At 40.5% G+C, this 16094-nt stretch overlaps 1 pseudogene; it reads left to right on the forward strand.

Moving 5' to 3' along the window:
* LOC116974878 overlaps positions 1-16094 on the forward strand; it is a 193607-nt pseudogene that overhangs the window by 55937 nt on the left and 121576 nt on the right.

A 16094-nucleotide genomic window follows, 5' to 3' on the forward strand; every position in this document is an offset into this window, starting at 1 on the left:
CAGTGAACCGCCTGCGTCCAAGCAGCAAAAGGTTTCAATGCGGTTGGCATTGTGAAAATCTGAAATGAAGCTTTGCACGGTAGATAAAATATAATTTCACGTTCCAATATTTGGAAAGCGATTAGGCAACATGTGAACATTATTAGAGCCACCCGCATGTCTATTTACTGAAGGTGATCAGGGAAATAAACATTCTCACAAAGGGAAATAGAAATAAAAACTTGCTCTGTATTACAGCGCCGTTCAGACTAAGGATGGCAAAAACACCTAAATAACGATACAACCGGTGGTATATGGAGGAAACAACATGTGGATACACGTGTATTAGTATGGAGGCGGTGGGTGTAAACTAAAATGCTACACGGTAGATTTAAACTATTCCGAATAAAATTATTACTATCGGTAAGAGCTTCACCCGGAACTAATTAACGCTCGCTTTCCAGGAGCTGCATGTATCTGTCATCTGTCAATGGTTGGTTAGTGCTTGTAACATGCATGTTTGATATACAAACCATATTTTGAGTTCAGTTCGGCCATAAACTTTTGAGCAAGTACGCTGAAGTACAAGGGTAACTCCAATATATGAAATCCATTGTCCTTTCATTGCGAGGTTCAATAGAAATGTCATCCCGTCACCCATTCCTTCTCTCCAGAGATGCTGCCTGCCCGCTGAGTTAAAGAGTTCCCACGGTAGACTCACGAGACACTAAGGTAAACGCACGGGCCATTGCGTTCTTACAACGAGTTAAAATGTTTCAATTCTTAACCACAAGAGTAAATTTGACTCGTGGAAAACTTTAAACATGTTTGATTTTTTTCAAGAGTTGACAAGTTACACGATTACCTGCCGTTAGCGCCACGAGTCTCTAAGTTGCGTCCACGAGTTCCGTACGTTAATCATACGTTATTACCATGAGTTTTAACTCGGGGTACCTCTTGTGTCAACTCGCAACGTGAGACTCAGCTATAAGGAGGGTTGGCATGTCTTCTACTCTATGAAAGTTAATGTCCACCCTTGTTAGGAGTAGAAATACTGCAGACATCATATTTTAGGATAAATCACTCACACCCCACTTATTTGTATTTAATATCCGATATTGTAAAGATTTTGGTTTGATTTTTGAGACATTTATATTCAGACCAATAATGTAATTAGCAATGATGGGTAAAGTTTAAAATATTACATTCACTAATTGTTTAAGTATGCAATCATTTATTATATTTGTGAATAAAATGCCTTTTATTATAATGTTTCCTCAGCTATTTCATGTGTTTCTGTTTTCCAGGTCCTAATGCGTGCTTTAAGAGACTTCAATCTTCCAAAAATTGGTACCAATGATGATCCCATCTTTCTGGGTCTCATTGGTGACCCTTTTCCATTGTTTGACGTACCACGTAAAATAGATGCAGATTTGGAAGAGATGATGCACCATTCTATTTCAGAACTATCCTCAGCAGCCAGAAGATAACTTCATATTAAAGGTGAAAATAATAATTTATGTTTAATTTATCATAAATCTAAATAAATGGTTGTAAGTTGTATTTTTCACTGTTGCAAAACATTTCTAACGGCAGATTAACATTTACCTTGTAAAAACAACATCTGATATTTCTAAGCAGTAGAATGAAACATTTTTAGTTGTAGGGTTTATGTAATGAATGTCTTCATTAAGATATTTCTAATCATCTTAAATTAATTGTACAGGATGAATAACCTCAAGCTTTTAATACTTTTAAAATTAAACCAAAATTAGCTAAAATGTTTTCTATTGTGTAAAATATTTGTATTCTTGTAATTGCTGGTTTTTGCTAAATCTCTGTGTTTTCTGATTGTCAACCTCTGTGCTTTTCATTTGGCTGCCAATCTATCATGACCTCTTTTTCTTCCCCCTGGATTCGTGATTCCCTGGTGTTTTTCCCTGGAGTTGATCTTAGGAATCTCTCTCTTTGCAGGGGACATAATTGCAATCTGGAATATTTCATATTGTGCTAGTGATTCCTTTTGATGTTTTCTATTTCTTGCTTCTGCTGATTACTTATGGGGTGCAAAATATAGGAAGAGTTATTGCACCAACAGAAAACCTTTGTGGCTGAATTTGGCAAGTGCATTATGGAGGTTTTCCTTTTGCTGCTTTCATTAAGTAATCACTGTGATAATATGCATTTCCTACCCTCTTCGTTTTCTGTAAATTTGGTTTCTTAAAGGCCAAACAAAATGAACTTTGAATACCTTTATATAGAGAAGATTTGTAATCTTTGTTTGAAAAACTAATTGCATAATTTGTGCTGTCTGATTATAAATCTTCCATTTTGTAACGGCTGCGTTTGCCATAGATTAATAGTACAATTGGCATCCGCAACTGCACTGCTTTTTGAAATGGTTGAGGTGTTTTTTTGACATGCTAACATCCACCAGGTCTTTATGAAGCCACAGAAGTAAAGTTTGAAAAGCAGTGAAAAAATACTACCTTAAAATTTAGAAAAGATTGTAGAGTCGGTAAATTTGATCAGATAGCAGAATACCAAAGTCAGATTTCTGACACTATTGTTTACATAGGTAACGCAGCTGAAAGAGCTGTAGGCAGTGAGACATTCAGTTTTCATTGTGGGTATTGCGGGACCAGTCAAGAACCATGTAAGTGAAGACACTACAAAGATGGTAATACTCGGATTTCTTAACGAATGAACTCGATATTTAAATATTATACAAAAGGCGTGTTTCAGACAGCAGGACACAAAGACTCATCTCCAGTCTGGAGAAAGGGCCCCCACCCGTAAATTCACCTATCCATGTTCTCCAGAGATATTGCCTGGTCCGCTGAGTTACTCCAGCACTTATGTGTAAACCAGAATCTGCAATTCCTTATTTCTACATTTCAGTCCAGACTATTAAGCATCCATTTACACAAATTTGACCCCAACACCATTTATTCTCCCTACAACCCTGTCAACTACCTCCAAATTTCTACCACTCTTCTACACACTAGAGGTAATTTACAGTGACCAAATAATTTACCAATCCTCGCACATGTTTGGGATGTGGGAGCAAACGAATATCCAGAGGAAAACTATACAGAAATGGGGAGAATTAGACTATAGAAGGGCAACACCAGAGATTAAAATTGAACTTGAATTACTTGGAGCTGTGAGGTTGTAGCTCTACTGACTTCCATTGGGCAAAGTACGATTCCATTGATTGCAGGATTTTTCCCCGAGATTCCCTTCGGAGTCTTCGTTCATAGAGCTGTTCAGCTGTCTCTGACCTGTGTATAAAAAGTCAATATTATAATTATTACAACATTTTACACGTATGATAGCACAGTGGTGCAGCCATAGATTTGCAGCCTTACAGCGCCAGAGACTCGGGTTCGATCCTGACTGAGGTTGCGGTCTATATGGAGTTTGTATGCTCTCACTGTGACTGTGTGGGTTTTCTCCGTGTGCTCTGGTTTCCTCCCACACTCCAAAGACGTACAGGTTTGTAGGTAATTGGCTTCAGCTAATTGTAAATTGTCCCTAATGTGTAGGATAGTGCTAATGTATTGCTGGTTGGTGTGAACTTGGTGGGCCTGTTTCCACATTGTATCACTAAAGTCTAAAGATAGGAGACAGAGGGTAGAGGTGGAAGGATTCTGTGACCAGTGGTTCATTGCAGGTATTTTAGGTGCTGGGACCCTTGTCACTTGTGAAATATACTACGGGTTTGTTGTGAACATAGGAGGCATGATCAGTAGGTTTGCCGATGACACAAAAATAGGTGTTATGAATACTGACATAGTTTGTCTGGGGCTTCAGCAAGTCAGGTTGAATTTATTTCCATATGCACAAGTACAATGAGATAAATACTTGCAGCAGCATGGGAGGCACAGGTTTGGAAGAAGTAGAGATACAGTACCATCCATTATGTTTGGGACAAAGAGCCATCATTTATTTATTTGCCTCTGTACTCCACAATTTGAGATTTGGAATAGAAAAAATAATGTGGTTAAAGTGCACATTGTCAGATTTTATTAAAGGCCATTTTTATACATTTTGGTTTCACCATGTAGAAATTATAGCTGTGTTAAAACATAGTTCCCCCCATTTCAGGGCACCATAATGTTTGGGACACATGTCTTCACAGGCATTTGTAATTGCTCTGGTGTGTTTAAATGCCTCCTTAATGCAGGTATAAGAGAGCTCTCAGCACCTAGTCTTTCCTCCAGTCTTTCCATCACCTTTGGAAACTTTTATTGTTGTTTATCAACATGAGGACCAAAGTTGTGCCAATGAAAGTCAAAGAAGCCATTATGAGACTGAGAAACAAGAATAAAACTGTTAGAGACATCAGCCAAAGCTTAGGCTTACCAAAATCAACTGTTTGGAACATCATTAAGAAGAAAGAGAGCACTGGTGAGCTTATTAATCGCAAAGGGACTGGCAGACCAAGGAAGACCTCCACAGTTGACGACAGAAGAATTCTCTCTGTAATAAAGAAAAATCCCCAAACACCTGTGCGACAGATCAGAAACACTCTTCAGGAGTCAGGTGTGGATTTGTCAATGACCACTGTCCGCAGAAGACTTCATGAACAGAAATACCGAGGTTACACTGCAAGATGCAAACCACTGGTTAGCCGCATAATAGTATAGTATAGCATAGTATATCTTTATTGTCGTTTTCCTGAGTACTCACATACCCAGAGGAAACAAAAAAACATTGCTCAACCAGTGTCCATTCAGTGTGCAGTAAAAAATAAATAGAAATAAAAATACATATATCATGAACAAATTAAACACTCTACTCTCTACTAAACATCAACAGGCGTTCCAATCGGCAGCAGCACGACAGTGGCTCTGCTGCAGTGTGTCCAGGTTGGATGGCCAGGTGCAGTTTGCCAAGAAGAGCAACCACAGTTCTGGTAAAAGGTCTTGTGGACAGATGAGACGAAGATGAACTTATATTAGAGTTATGGCAAGAGCAAAATATGGTGGAGAGAAGGAACTGCCCAAGATCCAAAGCATACCACCTCATCTGTGAAACATGATGGTGGGGATGTTATGGCCTGAGCATTTATGGCTGCTGAAGGTACTGACTCACTTATCTTCATTGATGATACACCTACTGATGATAGTACGAGAATGAATTCTGAAGTGTATAGACACATCCTATCTGCTCAAGTTCAAACAAATGCCTCAAAACTCATTGGCCAGTGGTTCATTCTACAGCAAGACAATGATCACAAACAGACTGCAAAAGCAACAAAGGAGCTTTTCAAACCTAAAACATGGTTATTCTTGAGTGGCCAAGTCAATCACCCAATTTGAACCCAATTGAGCATGCCTTTTATATGCTGAAGAGAAAACTGAAGGGTACTAGCCCCCAAAACAAGCATAAGCTAAAGATGGCTGCAATACAGGCCTGGCAGAGCATCACCAGAGAAGACACCCAGCAACTGGTGATGTCTATAATAATCATAATCAGAATTACTTTATTCGCCGTATGTTTTGCAACAATAGACAATAGGTGCAAGAGTAGGCCATTCGGCCCTTCGAGCCAGCACCGCCATTTAATGTGATCATGGCTGATCATCCCCAATCAGTACCCCGTTGCTGCCTTCTCTCCATATCCCCTGACTCCGCTATCTTTAAAATCTCTTGAAAGTATCCAGAGAATCGGCCTCCACTGCCTTCTGAGACAGAGAATTCCACACTCACAACTCTCTGTGAGAAAAAGTGTTTCCTGGTCTCCGTTCTAAATGGCTTACCTCTTATTCTTAAACTGTGGCCCCTGGTTCTGGACTCCCCCAACATCGGGAACATGTTTCCTGCCTCTAGCGTGTCCAAACTCTTAATAATATATGTTTCAATAAGATACCTTCTCATCCTTCTAAACTCCAGAGTATACAAGCCCAGCCACTCCATCCTCTCAGCATATGACAGTCCCACAATCCTGGGAATTAACCTTGTAAACCTACGTTGCACTCCCTCAATAGCAAGAATGTCCTTCCTCAAATTAGGGGACCAAAACTGCACACAATACTCCAGGTGTGGTCTCACTAGGTCACTATACAACTGCAGAAGGACCTCTTTGCTCCTATACTCAGCTCCTCTTGTTATAAAGGCCAACATGCCATTCACTTTCTTCACTGCCTGCTGTACCTGCATGCTTACTTTCATTGACTGATGAACAAGGACCCCCCAGATCCCGATGTACTACCCCTTTTCCCAATTTGACACCATTTAGATAGTGATCTGCCTTCCTGTTTTTGCTACCAAAGTGGATAACCTCACATTTATCCACATTAAACTGCATCTGCCATGCATCTGCCCACTCACCCAACCTGTCCAAGTCACCTTGCATTTTCAGAGCATCCTCCTCATAGTTCACACTGCCACCCAGCGTAGTGTCATCTGCAAATTTGCTAATGTTACTTTGAATCCCTTCATCTAAATCATTTATGTATATTGTAAATATACAGCACCCAGCACCGAGCCTTGCAATACCCCACTAGTCACTGCCTGCCATTCTGAATGGGACCTGTTAATTCCTATTCTTTGTTTCCTGTCTGCCAACCAATTTTCTATCCATGCCAGCACTCTACCCCCAATACCGTGCCCTAATTTTGCCCACTAATCACCTATGTGGGACCTTATCAAATGTTTTCTGAAAGTCCAGGTACACTACATCCACTGGCTCTCCCTTGTACATTTTCCTAGTTACATCCGCAAAATATTCCAGAAGATTAGTCAAGCATGATTTCCCCTTCGTAAATCCATGCTGACTCGGACCGATCCTGTTACTGCTATCCAAATGTGCCACTATTTCATCTTTTATAATTGACTCCAGCATCTTCCCCACCGATGTCTAACTGGTCTATAATTCTCTGTTTTCTCTCTCCCACCTTTCTTAAAAAGTGAGATAACATTAGCCACCCTCCAATCCACAGGAACTGATCCTGAATCTATAGAACATTGGAAAATTATCACCAATGCATCCACAATTTCTAGAGCCATTTCCTTAAGTACCCTGGGATGCAGACCATCAGGCCCCAGGGATTTATCAGCTTTCTGTCCCATCAGTTTACCCAACATCATTTCCTGCCTAATGTGGATTTCCTTCAGTTCCTCCGAAACCCCAGATCCCCTGGCCACTACTATATCAGGAAGATTGTTTGTGTCTTCCTTAGTGAAGACGGATCCAAAGTACCTGTTCAACTCATCTGCCATTTCCTTGTTCCCCATAACAAATTCACCTTTTTCAGACCAACTTTGGTCTTAACTTATTTTTTCCTCTTCACATACCTAAAGAAGCTTTTACTATCCTCCTTTATATTCTTGGCACGTTTACCTTCACACCTCATTTTTTCTCCCCGTATTGCCTTTTTAGTTATCTTCTGTTGCTCTTTAAACATTACCCAATCCTCTTGCTTCACGCTCCTCTCTGCTACGTTTTTTTTTAATACTGTCCCTGACGTCCCTTGTCAGCCATGGTCGCCCCTTACTCCCCTTGGAATCTATTTTCCTCTTTGGAATGAACTGATCCTGCACCTTCTGTATTATTCTCAGAAATACCTGCCATTATTGTTCCACTGTCATCCCTGCTAGGTTATCTTTCCAGTCAACTTTGGCCAGCTTCTCCCTCATGGCTCCATGGTCCCCTTTGTTCAACTGTAACACTGACACCTCCGATTTACCCTTCTCCCTCTCCAATTGTAGATTAAACTTGACCATATTATGGTCACTACCTCATAATGGCTCCTTAATTTATCAAATCCTGTTCATTACACACCACTAAATCCAGAATTGCCTTCTCCCTGGTAGGCTCCAATACAAGCTGCTCTAAGAATCCATCATGGAGGCACTCTACAAACTTCCTTTCTTGGGGTCCAGTACCAACCTGATTTCCCAGTCTACCTGCATGTTGAAATCTCCCATAACAACCGTAGCATTACCTTTACTACATGCCAATTTTAATTCCTGATTCAACTTGCACCCTATATCCAGGCTACTGTTTGGGGGCCTGTAGATAAGTCCCATTAGGGTATTTTTACCCTTACAATTCCTACAAGGATTTTGATTTGCTGTACAGTCATACCAATAAAAAGCAACAAAGCACACAAAATACATTTTAACATAAACATCCACCACAATAACTCCTCCACCATCCTCACTGTGATGGAAGGCGAAAAAGTTCAATCTCTTCCCTTCTTTGTTCTCCCGCAGTCTGGGGCCTCGGGCCTTCCATTGACGGGACGATCTTGACTCCCGTATCCGGCGGCAGGCTCTCCGTGTCAGGGTGATCAAGCTCCTGCATCGGGGGGCGGGGGGTGGGTATCTCAGCTCCCCCGTGCCGGGTGATCAACCCCGGGTCGGGGCTGTTCGAAACTTTCTGCGATTGGAGCTTCCCGAAATCAGACTCTACCCGAGACTGCGAGCTCCTCGATGTTGAAATCTGCAGGCCGCAGTTGGAGCGTCCATCCCAGGCAAGCGATCGCAGGCTCCAGCTCCATGATGTTAGGCCGTGGAGGGACCAGAGATACGATCCGAAAAACAATTGCATCTCCGGTAAGGTAACAGATTGAAAAAATGTTTTCCTTCCCCCTCCCCCCCACCCCTCCCCTTCCCCCTCCCCCTCCCCCCTCCCCCCCACATAAAGCAAATCAAAGAACATTTAATACATACTTTTAAAACACACTAAAAATAACAAAAAAGACAAAAAAACAGACAGACTGTTGGGGAGGCTGCCATCGCTGATGGCGCCACATGGTGAATCGCAGACTTCAAGCAGTCATTGCATGCAAAGGATATGCAACAAAATACTAAACATGACTACTTTCATTTACATGACATTGCTGTGTCACAAACATTATGGTGCTCTGAAATGGGGAGACTATGTATAAATACTGCTGTAATTTCTACATGGTGAACCCAAAATGTATAAAAATGGCCTTTATTAAAATCTGACAATGTGCACTTTAAAAACATGGGATATTTTTTTTCTATTACAAATCTCAAATTGTGGAGTACAGAGGTAAATAACTAAATGATTGGTCTTTGTCCCAAGCATTATGGAGGGCACTGTGGGTGTGGAAGTCAGTGGGTTTATTGGAAGAGTAGAATGGGGAGGGGGGTTCTCAGAGAAAACAGTAATGCATTCTGTGGCAGCAGAAATATAAATGTACCTCTTTCATACCAACAGATATTAAGAACCCTACACGGGACTTATGTCAACATGAAGTTAAAGGCAGTATGGTGTGATATAAACCACAAGACTGTGACCACAGATGAGCTGTTTGAATTTTTGAATCCTGCTACACGTGAATGGAAGGATGATCAGTATAAAGTTACTTATAAGTTAAGGTTTTGAATATTTATAAAGCTCATAGTAATTTTTTTATCTCCTTGCATTGTATGAAAGGTTAATTATCCATGGAATGTACCAATCAAACCATGACCCAAATCTAATTTAAGTCATGTTTTCATAGATTGATTCTGATTAATCCTTGAAGATTATGTTATAATGTCTGCAGTTGATAAGATCAAAAAGTCTAAGATACTGAGTTTTGATGAGTTAATCAATAATTAGAATTTATTTACATAAAGTCTGAAGAAGGGTTTTGATCCAAAATATTCCCCATCCATGCTCTCCTGTGATGCTGCCTCACCACTGAGTTACTCTGACATTTTGTACTCTTTTTTTAAGTCAATTTGAGGTCTTGCAAACAATATGAAACTGGCCTATATAATATAATGAAGGTAGGCTTCAGGCAGTAAGGCAGTCCGTGTAATTACAGGTACATCTATCATATATCATATCTATATACTTTTAAAACTCTGTGTGTGTGTGTCATTTTGCCTTTGAAACATATCTCCTCGAAAACCAGACGCAAAAATGTGGAGATGTTTACATATTTCGGTAGGGATTTAACTTATGATTTCAGAAATCCACTCCTCTCTAATTTTGCTAAATTATTTCCCCAGATATTGAATAAAGTTGTTCACAAAACTCACTTTAAAAAAAATAATCGCCGCTTGCCAGCTGCTGACATCACAATGCACACATGCCCACCAATCGAGGCCCACCTGCCCCCTGGCCCCACCCACCCACCACTGTGGATTAATGCAGCTGCTGTCAACGCGCATGCACAGTTTTCCACGAGGTACGTTCGCTCACCTACGGGGTCAGCGGCGCCTCACGTGCTGAAACTTCTCCGCGCAGCTCTTGAAGCCCCGCCCCTCCTATCCCCTGCGCGCTCATTCCAGCTGTGGGTTTCCAGAGAGTCAGAGGCTGCTTCTGTCTCCCCGTATTTGGCAGCCCACTCACTCGCCCGGCTCCCCTCCACCCCCCCCCCCCCTCCCCATCTCTTCTCACCTCCTCCCCTCTCCTCCCTCCCTCTCTCCGTTCTCCTCTCTACACATCACAGGGGACGACCTCCACTCCGGGGAGGCCCAATCGTCTGCCCCCCCACCCCCCCCGCCGGCCCGGCTCTGTCACGCTGGTGGATGTGCTTCCCTTAGCGGAAGCCACGATCGGCTGGTCCCCCGCTGCTTTTCACTGTCCTCAGATCGGGCCCCTGCGAGCTGCCGCCCCTCCCCCTCCCCCTCCCATTTTTCATGGTTTGAAATCCATCTACCACAGTTTTGTCCATGTGCTTTACAAATCAATATCACCTTCTATTCTCTTGTCCACACTGAGCATAACAATATCAGCAGATTTGGGCAGTGCAGTCTAACTCATTCATGAAGTAGTGAATAGTTGAGACCTCAGTAAAATCCTTGTTAAGACACCAGGAGTCATTTACTTCTAATTATCTTGCTGAGAGAATAAAGTTAGAAGGTGAACCAGCTGGCCCAATCCTACCACGCACAGTCCCCCCAATTTTAAAGTCCTCAACTGATTCATCCTGTTTGACTTCCAGATTTGTGGGTGTTTTTTTTTAAGATAGTTTCCATTGCTTCAAAGTAGTTTTCTTTAATCTTAAAAAAGCACCTCATAAAAATGCTGCTAATTCATAATATTGAATCATTTAATACGGCTGCAAATGAACTTTTTGAGCATGCACAGCCATTGTCCTACAAATAGCTTACTTCTCTTAATGATGAATTACAGCTGCTTTTCCGAGATAAGGTGGTTGTTTGCTGGTGTGAACAATGTCTTGTCTGACCCTTCCTGCATCAATGTCTAGAAAGTACTAAGATTGATAAATATGTTGGTTGCAGGATTAAATTGGTGATTTCTTTCCAATTAATATAGATGTGTTATAATTAGGATCATATTATATATTTGCCTCAAATATGTAATTAAAAAAAATATTCTCAAGAAATAAGACACAGTAAACAACCCCCCCCCCCCCCCCCCCCCCATTTTTAATATTTTTTATTTATTTCTTTCCCCCTCTTTTTCATGTGCCCCACCTGGACTTACACCCAGTTATCCCCGCCCATCTATATTCCTTCCTCTGATTTCACAATTCACACATCTTCTACCCTTTTCCCACACTTTTTGTCTTTTCATCTCTGCCCTTTGCCCAACCATCTTCCTAGCAAATACCCTCCTCATCTGTATTCCTTGCCAAGCTGTGTCCTGCCCTCACATCTCGTCCAGCTTTCTCCCCTACCCCCCCCCCCCCAAGCAGTCTGAAGAAGAATCCTAACCAAAACAGCACCTAGTTTCAGTTTAGTTTATTGTCACATGTTCCGAGGTACAGTGAAAAGCTTTTGCTGCGTGCTAACCAGTCAGCAGAAAGACAATACATGATTATTGTGCCATTCACAGTGTACAGATACATGATAAGAGAATGGATTTGGAGAACCTGATATGGAGAACATATTTTGCATTTTGCTGAAATGATTGACTTGTTTTAATGTTTTAATAAATAATAAAATATCCTGATTTTAAATTGTCTGACAACAATCTTAGTGTCTGTAATAAGATAAAATATCTAGGGCATATTATTACAGAACAAATGACAGATGATGAGGATATTTATAGGCAACGACGCATGCTGTATGTACAGGCGAATATCCTCTTGCGTAAATTTGGTGCGTGTGCAGATGTGGTGAAGATGTCGCTATTTAGAGCATACTGCACACCCCTCTACACTGCGCACCTGTGGTCGAACTATTTAAAGACAAGTATGCAGAGACTAAAGGTGGCATATAACGATGCCATGAGAACACTGCTAAGGCAACCTAGATGGTGTAGTGCCAGTAATATTTTTGTGGCTGCAGGAGTCAGTACTTTAGAAGCTATCCTAAGACACCACATGTATAAATTCATTTGCAGGATAAATGACTCTAAAAATGTGCTTATTGTGGCCTTGACAAACATAAGGGTTAACACTACACGCTACGAATCCCAGCTGTGGAGACACTGATATCGTTGTCTCGTTGTAGGACATTGATCATCTTTTAATCTGGATTTTTAACTTAAGTATTGTGGGTTTAAAAAATATATAAATTATGATGTTTTTATGTGATATACCATGATTTTATATATATTTATGATATTTGATATGCAATGCATTTTTAATGTAATGTTGTCCCTTGTCTGGACCTTGAGTCTGTAATAAAGTTTATTATTATTATTAATAACCTTTAATATAGTAATTTTTTTTTTTTAAAGAACTTATTTTGATGTTCAGTTTGATGTGGTAGATTTAGCTTTTGTCAAGTTCAGCCCTGTTGAAGTGTTTTTTGGTGAATATTGAACTTTTGAGGTAGTGAGAGGCAACATTAAACAGTACAGCCCTTCAACCCACCATGCCCGCGCCGAACATAATGTCAAATTAAACTAATCTCATTTGCCTGCACATGATCCATTTCCCTCTATTCCCTGTATATCCATGTGCCTATCTCAAAGCCTCTTACAGACTACCATTATTTCTGCCTCCACTAACACCCCTGGCAGTAGCAGTGCATTCCAATATTCAAAGCTTCACACATCATCTTTAAACCTTGCTCCAACCACGTTTGCAGGTCGTCTGTTATGCATGATGAATATTTGATTCTGAAAGGAGCATATATTTGTTGCCATGGTTTTGTTTATCAGCTGTAAATTGGAGATAAAATCTTTGTTTCTTTTCTCAACAGGTTTGTTTTCAATGACCATGAGGGAACTTTCCTGTGTTGTTCACGGAGGTCCTAAATGGATAGTTTTAGATGGAGATATTGACCCCAAGTGGATAGAATCACTCAATACAGTTATGGATGGTAACAAGTTTAGTGTTTACATGCGGTTGCATTGTTTAAAAGTCCTTGTCTTAACACTTTTATAGTTTGTTATAGCACCGAGGAGCAAATTCTGGACAGTTACTTTCACATTATATTCCCCTCCCCCCAATCTTTTAACCGCAGTATTGTATTATTCCTCCAAGAAATAGCAGTTAAATTAGTTTAGGTTGTTATTGCCACGTGTACCGAGGTACAGTGAAAAGCTTCTGTTTGCATGCGATCCAGTCAAAGAAAATACTTTACATGAATGCAATCAAGCTGTTCACAGTGCACAGATAAAGGCTACAACATTTAGTGCAAAGATATAACATTGAAATCCAATAAGGTCCGATTAAAGATACCGTATTTCACTGCAATGAAAACGCACCCCCATTTTGAGTTGCTAAATTTTTTAAAAGGCTGGCGGGACATAGAATTTCTCACCCTCAAAAAAATATAAAATAAAAAATAAAAATAAAGAAAGTAACAATTCAATTTGTCCAAAGCTTCCAGATGTCCTCCATTCTGAATGACTGAATGGGTGGGGGGTGGAGGCTGACGGCAGGTGGAGAGATGGCCGGAAAAACGGGAGCACACCGGGACAAGTTGAATCAGTTGTGATCTTATTGAATGACAATACTAGTTCAAGGGACCAATTAGGGGGAGAGTTCCTTTCACAGCGTGTAGGGAGTCTGGCCCGGGTCAGCACGGGCAGGAGCGTTGAGAAGGAGGGGGTCGCGGATCATGCCAGCAACTCACTCACCGCTGCTGAGGTGCTCCGGGTATGGAGCCACTGCATTGTGGCCGAGGTGGGAAATAGCTTGGGTGGCTGCGAGCGGCTGCCATTCCTTAAATTCCAACTGCCGCCGGGAGCAGGACATGGCCTCACTTGCTGCGCTGGGTGACACTGCATGGGGTTCATTGCCCGATTCGTGTCTTTCACTGTAGACTGGATAGTGAGGGGACCAGCTCAAGAGCAAAGATCATAAAGCGGAGTGGGTCAGCGGGCGATGGATAACAGGACAGCGGGCAGTGGAGCTTACTCCTGCGTCAGCGAGATCAAGGGATCAATTGAGGTTACTTGCGCTGACACACGAGTAAGCTCCACCGCCCGCTGTCCTGTTATAAATTATGGATGCAATAGTTGAGAATTTGTCATAAAAGCTGATGAAAGGATTCAGGTTCCTGGAAAGAACTTTTAATTTTATTTCCAGGTATTAGACTGTGAATCTAGAACATTTTCAATCGTCATTCTTTAAATATGTTTTTTTAATATCCCTTAACATTTTGACAGTTTTTCCTTTTTTCGTTTGAAGAAGTCCACTATTTGGGTGGTATTAGCTAGGCAGACCTGTTTATGAAGGAGAAATGTTAAAGTTATTTCAGGTATATATGATTTTAATTATGGGCCAAATGAATTCAAACCTTTCAAAAATATGCATTTACTTATGCTGCGGAAAAAAAATCAAGTAATCCATTTGTCTGTCAAGAATGGCTAGGAATGGGATAAATGTTTCAGTGCATCCCTCATGAAAGAAAATTGGAGTATTACCCAGATATTGGGCAAAAGGGGGAAAATTAATGTACTTTCACTGAAAGTAAAAGCTGCAAACATCTGTCTTAGAGACCACAGAATGTTACCATCGCCTGAAAATCACGGGCTCTGTCTCTCTTTAAATTGATTTATGGTTGCCTGTCAGAACTCCCAGCATTGACAAATCTTTGCTCTTTTTTCTTACTCTGCCGTTAAGACCGGCTCGTTTACTTGTTATACATTCTCCTAGACCAAGTACGGGAGAAGGCTCATTCTGTGCTCCTCATGTCTGCTATTATATAGGTAGTCAAAATATATTTTTTCTCTGTCTCTAGGTACTGACTTTAGCTAGCTTTGACTTCCTCCTTGCAGTTGTTATTTGAAATCAGTCAGCTACACGCTGCCACTCTTACCACAGTGTACAGGGCTTGCATAATATTTGTCAATCCACAGGATTTAGGATGGACTTTATTCTGAATTAAAAACTAAAAGTTCTGGAAATATTCTGCAGGTCAAACAGCATTTATGGTGGAAAGAGAAATGGAATTAATGTTCCAGGTTAAAATTTCTATGGCATGACTTTAATCTGAAATGTTCACTCTTTGATTTCACACAAATGCTACCTGATGCTTACAGCATTTTCTGCTTTATTGCATATTTCCACTATGGGCAGTTTGATAAAATGTTGGTTTACTCTGAAGCACTGCAGCTGTCTTACTTTGAAAAACCCAGACAGATGTCAACAGCATTACAACCATTCAAATTATTTTTTGCCCTTACATGATTCACAAATCAATATCCAAAAATTTTGAAACGGAATCAAATTAATTCTCACTAAATTTAAATGAAAAGACAATAAATAAGTCAATACAATTTTTTTTCCAATGGTGTTTCTTGACACCTGTGCACATGATAAGGCATTGCATTATGAAAAATGGCCTGTATAAACCCTCCACCCCTCTTACCCCTATAATGTAGGGGTCACCTGTATAGATAGCTCTGCTATCATAGAAACATTGTAAGAAACAATGTTTTATAGAAAATTGTGTTATTAAATCAGTCAATAGGGCAAAGGGAGTTAGGAGCTACAGAGTTTCAGACTATCAATTACACTCATTTTTCCACAGGATTTTCAAATATCCAGTGCATTCAGAAAGTATTCAGACCCCTTCACTTTTTCCACATTTTTTACATTACAGCCTTATTTTTAAATGCATTAAATTCATTTTTTTTTATCATCAATCTACACACAATACCCCAGAATGAAGAAGCGAAAACAACTGTTTCGAAATTTTTGCAAAGTACTTAAAAAGAAATAACTAAAATAACATTTACATAAGTATTCAGAACCTTTGCTATGATACTAG

This window comes from Amblyraja radiata, chromosome 7, assembly GCF_010909765.2.
Source record: "Amblyraja radiata isolate CabotCenter1 chromosome 7, sAmbRad1.1.pri, whole genome shotgun sequence".
NCBI classification, from domain to species: Eukaryota; Metazoa; Chordata; class Chondrichthyes; order Rajiformes; family Rajidae; genus Amblyraja; species Amblyraja radiata.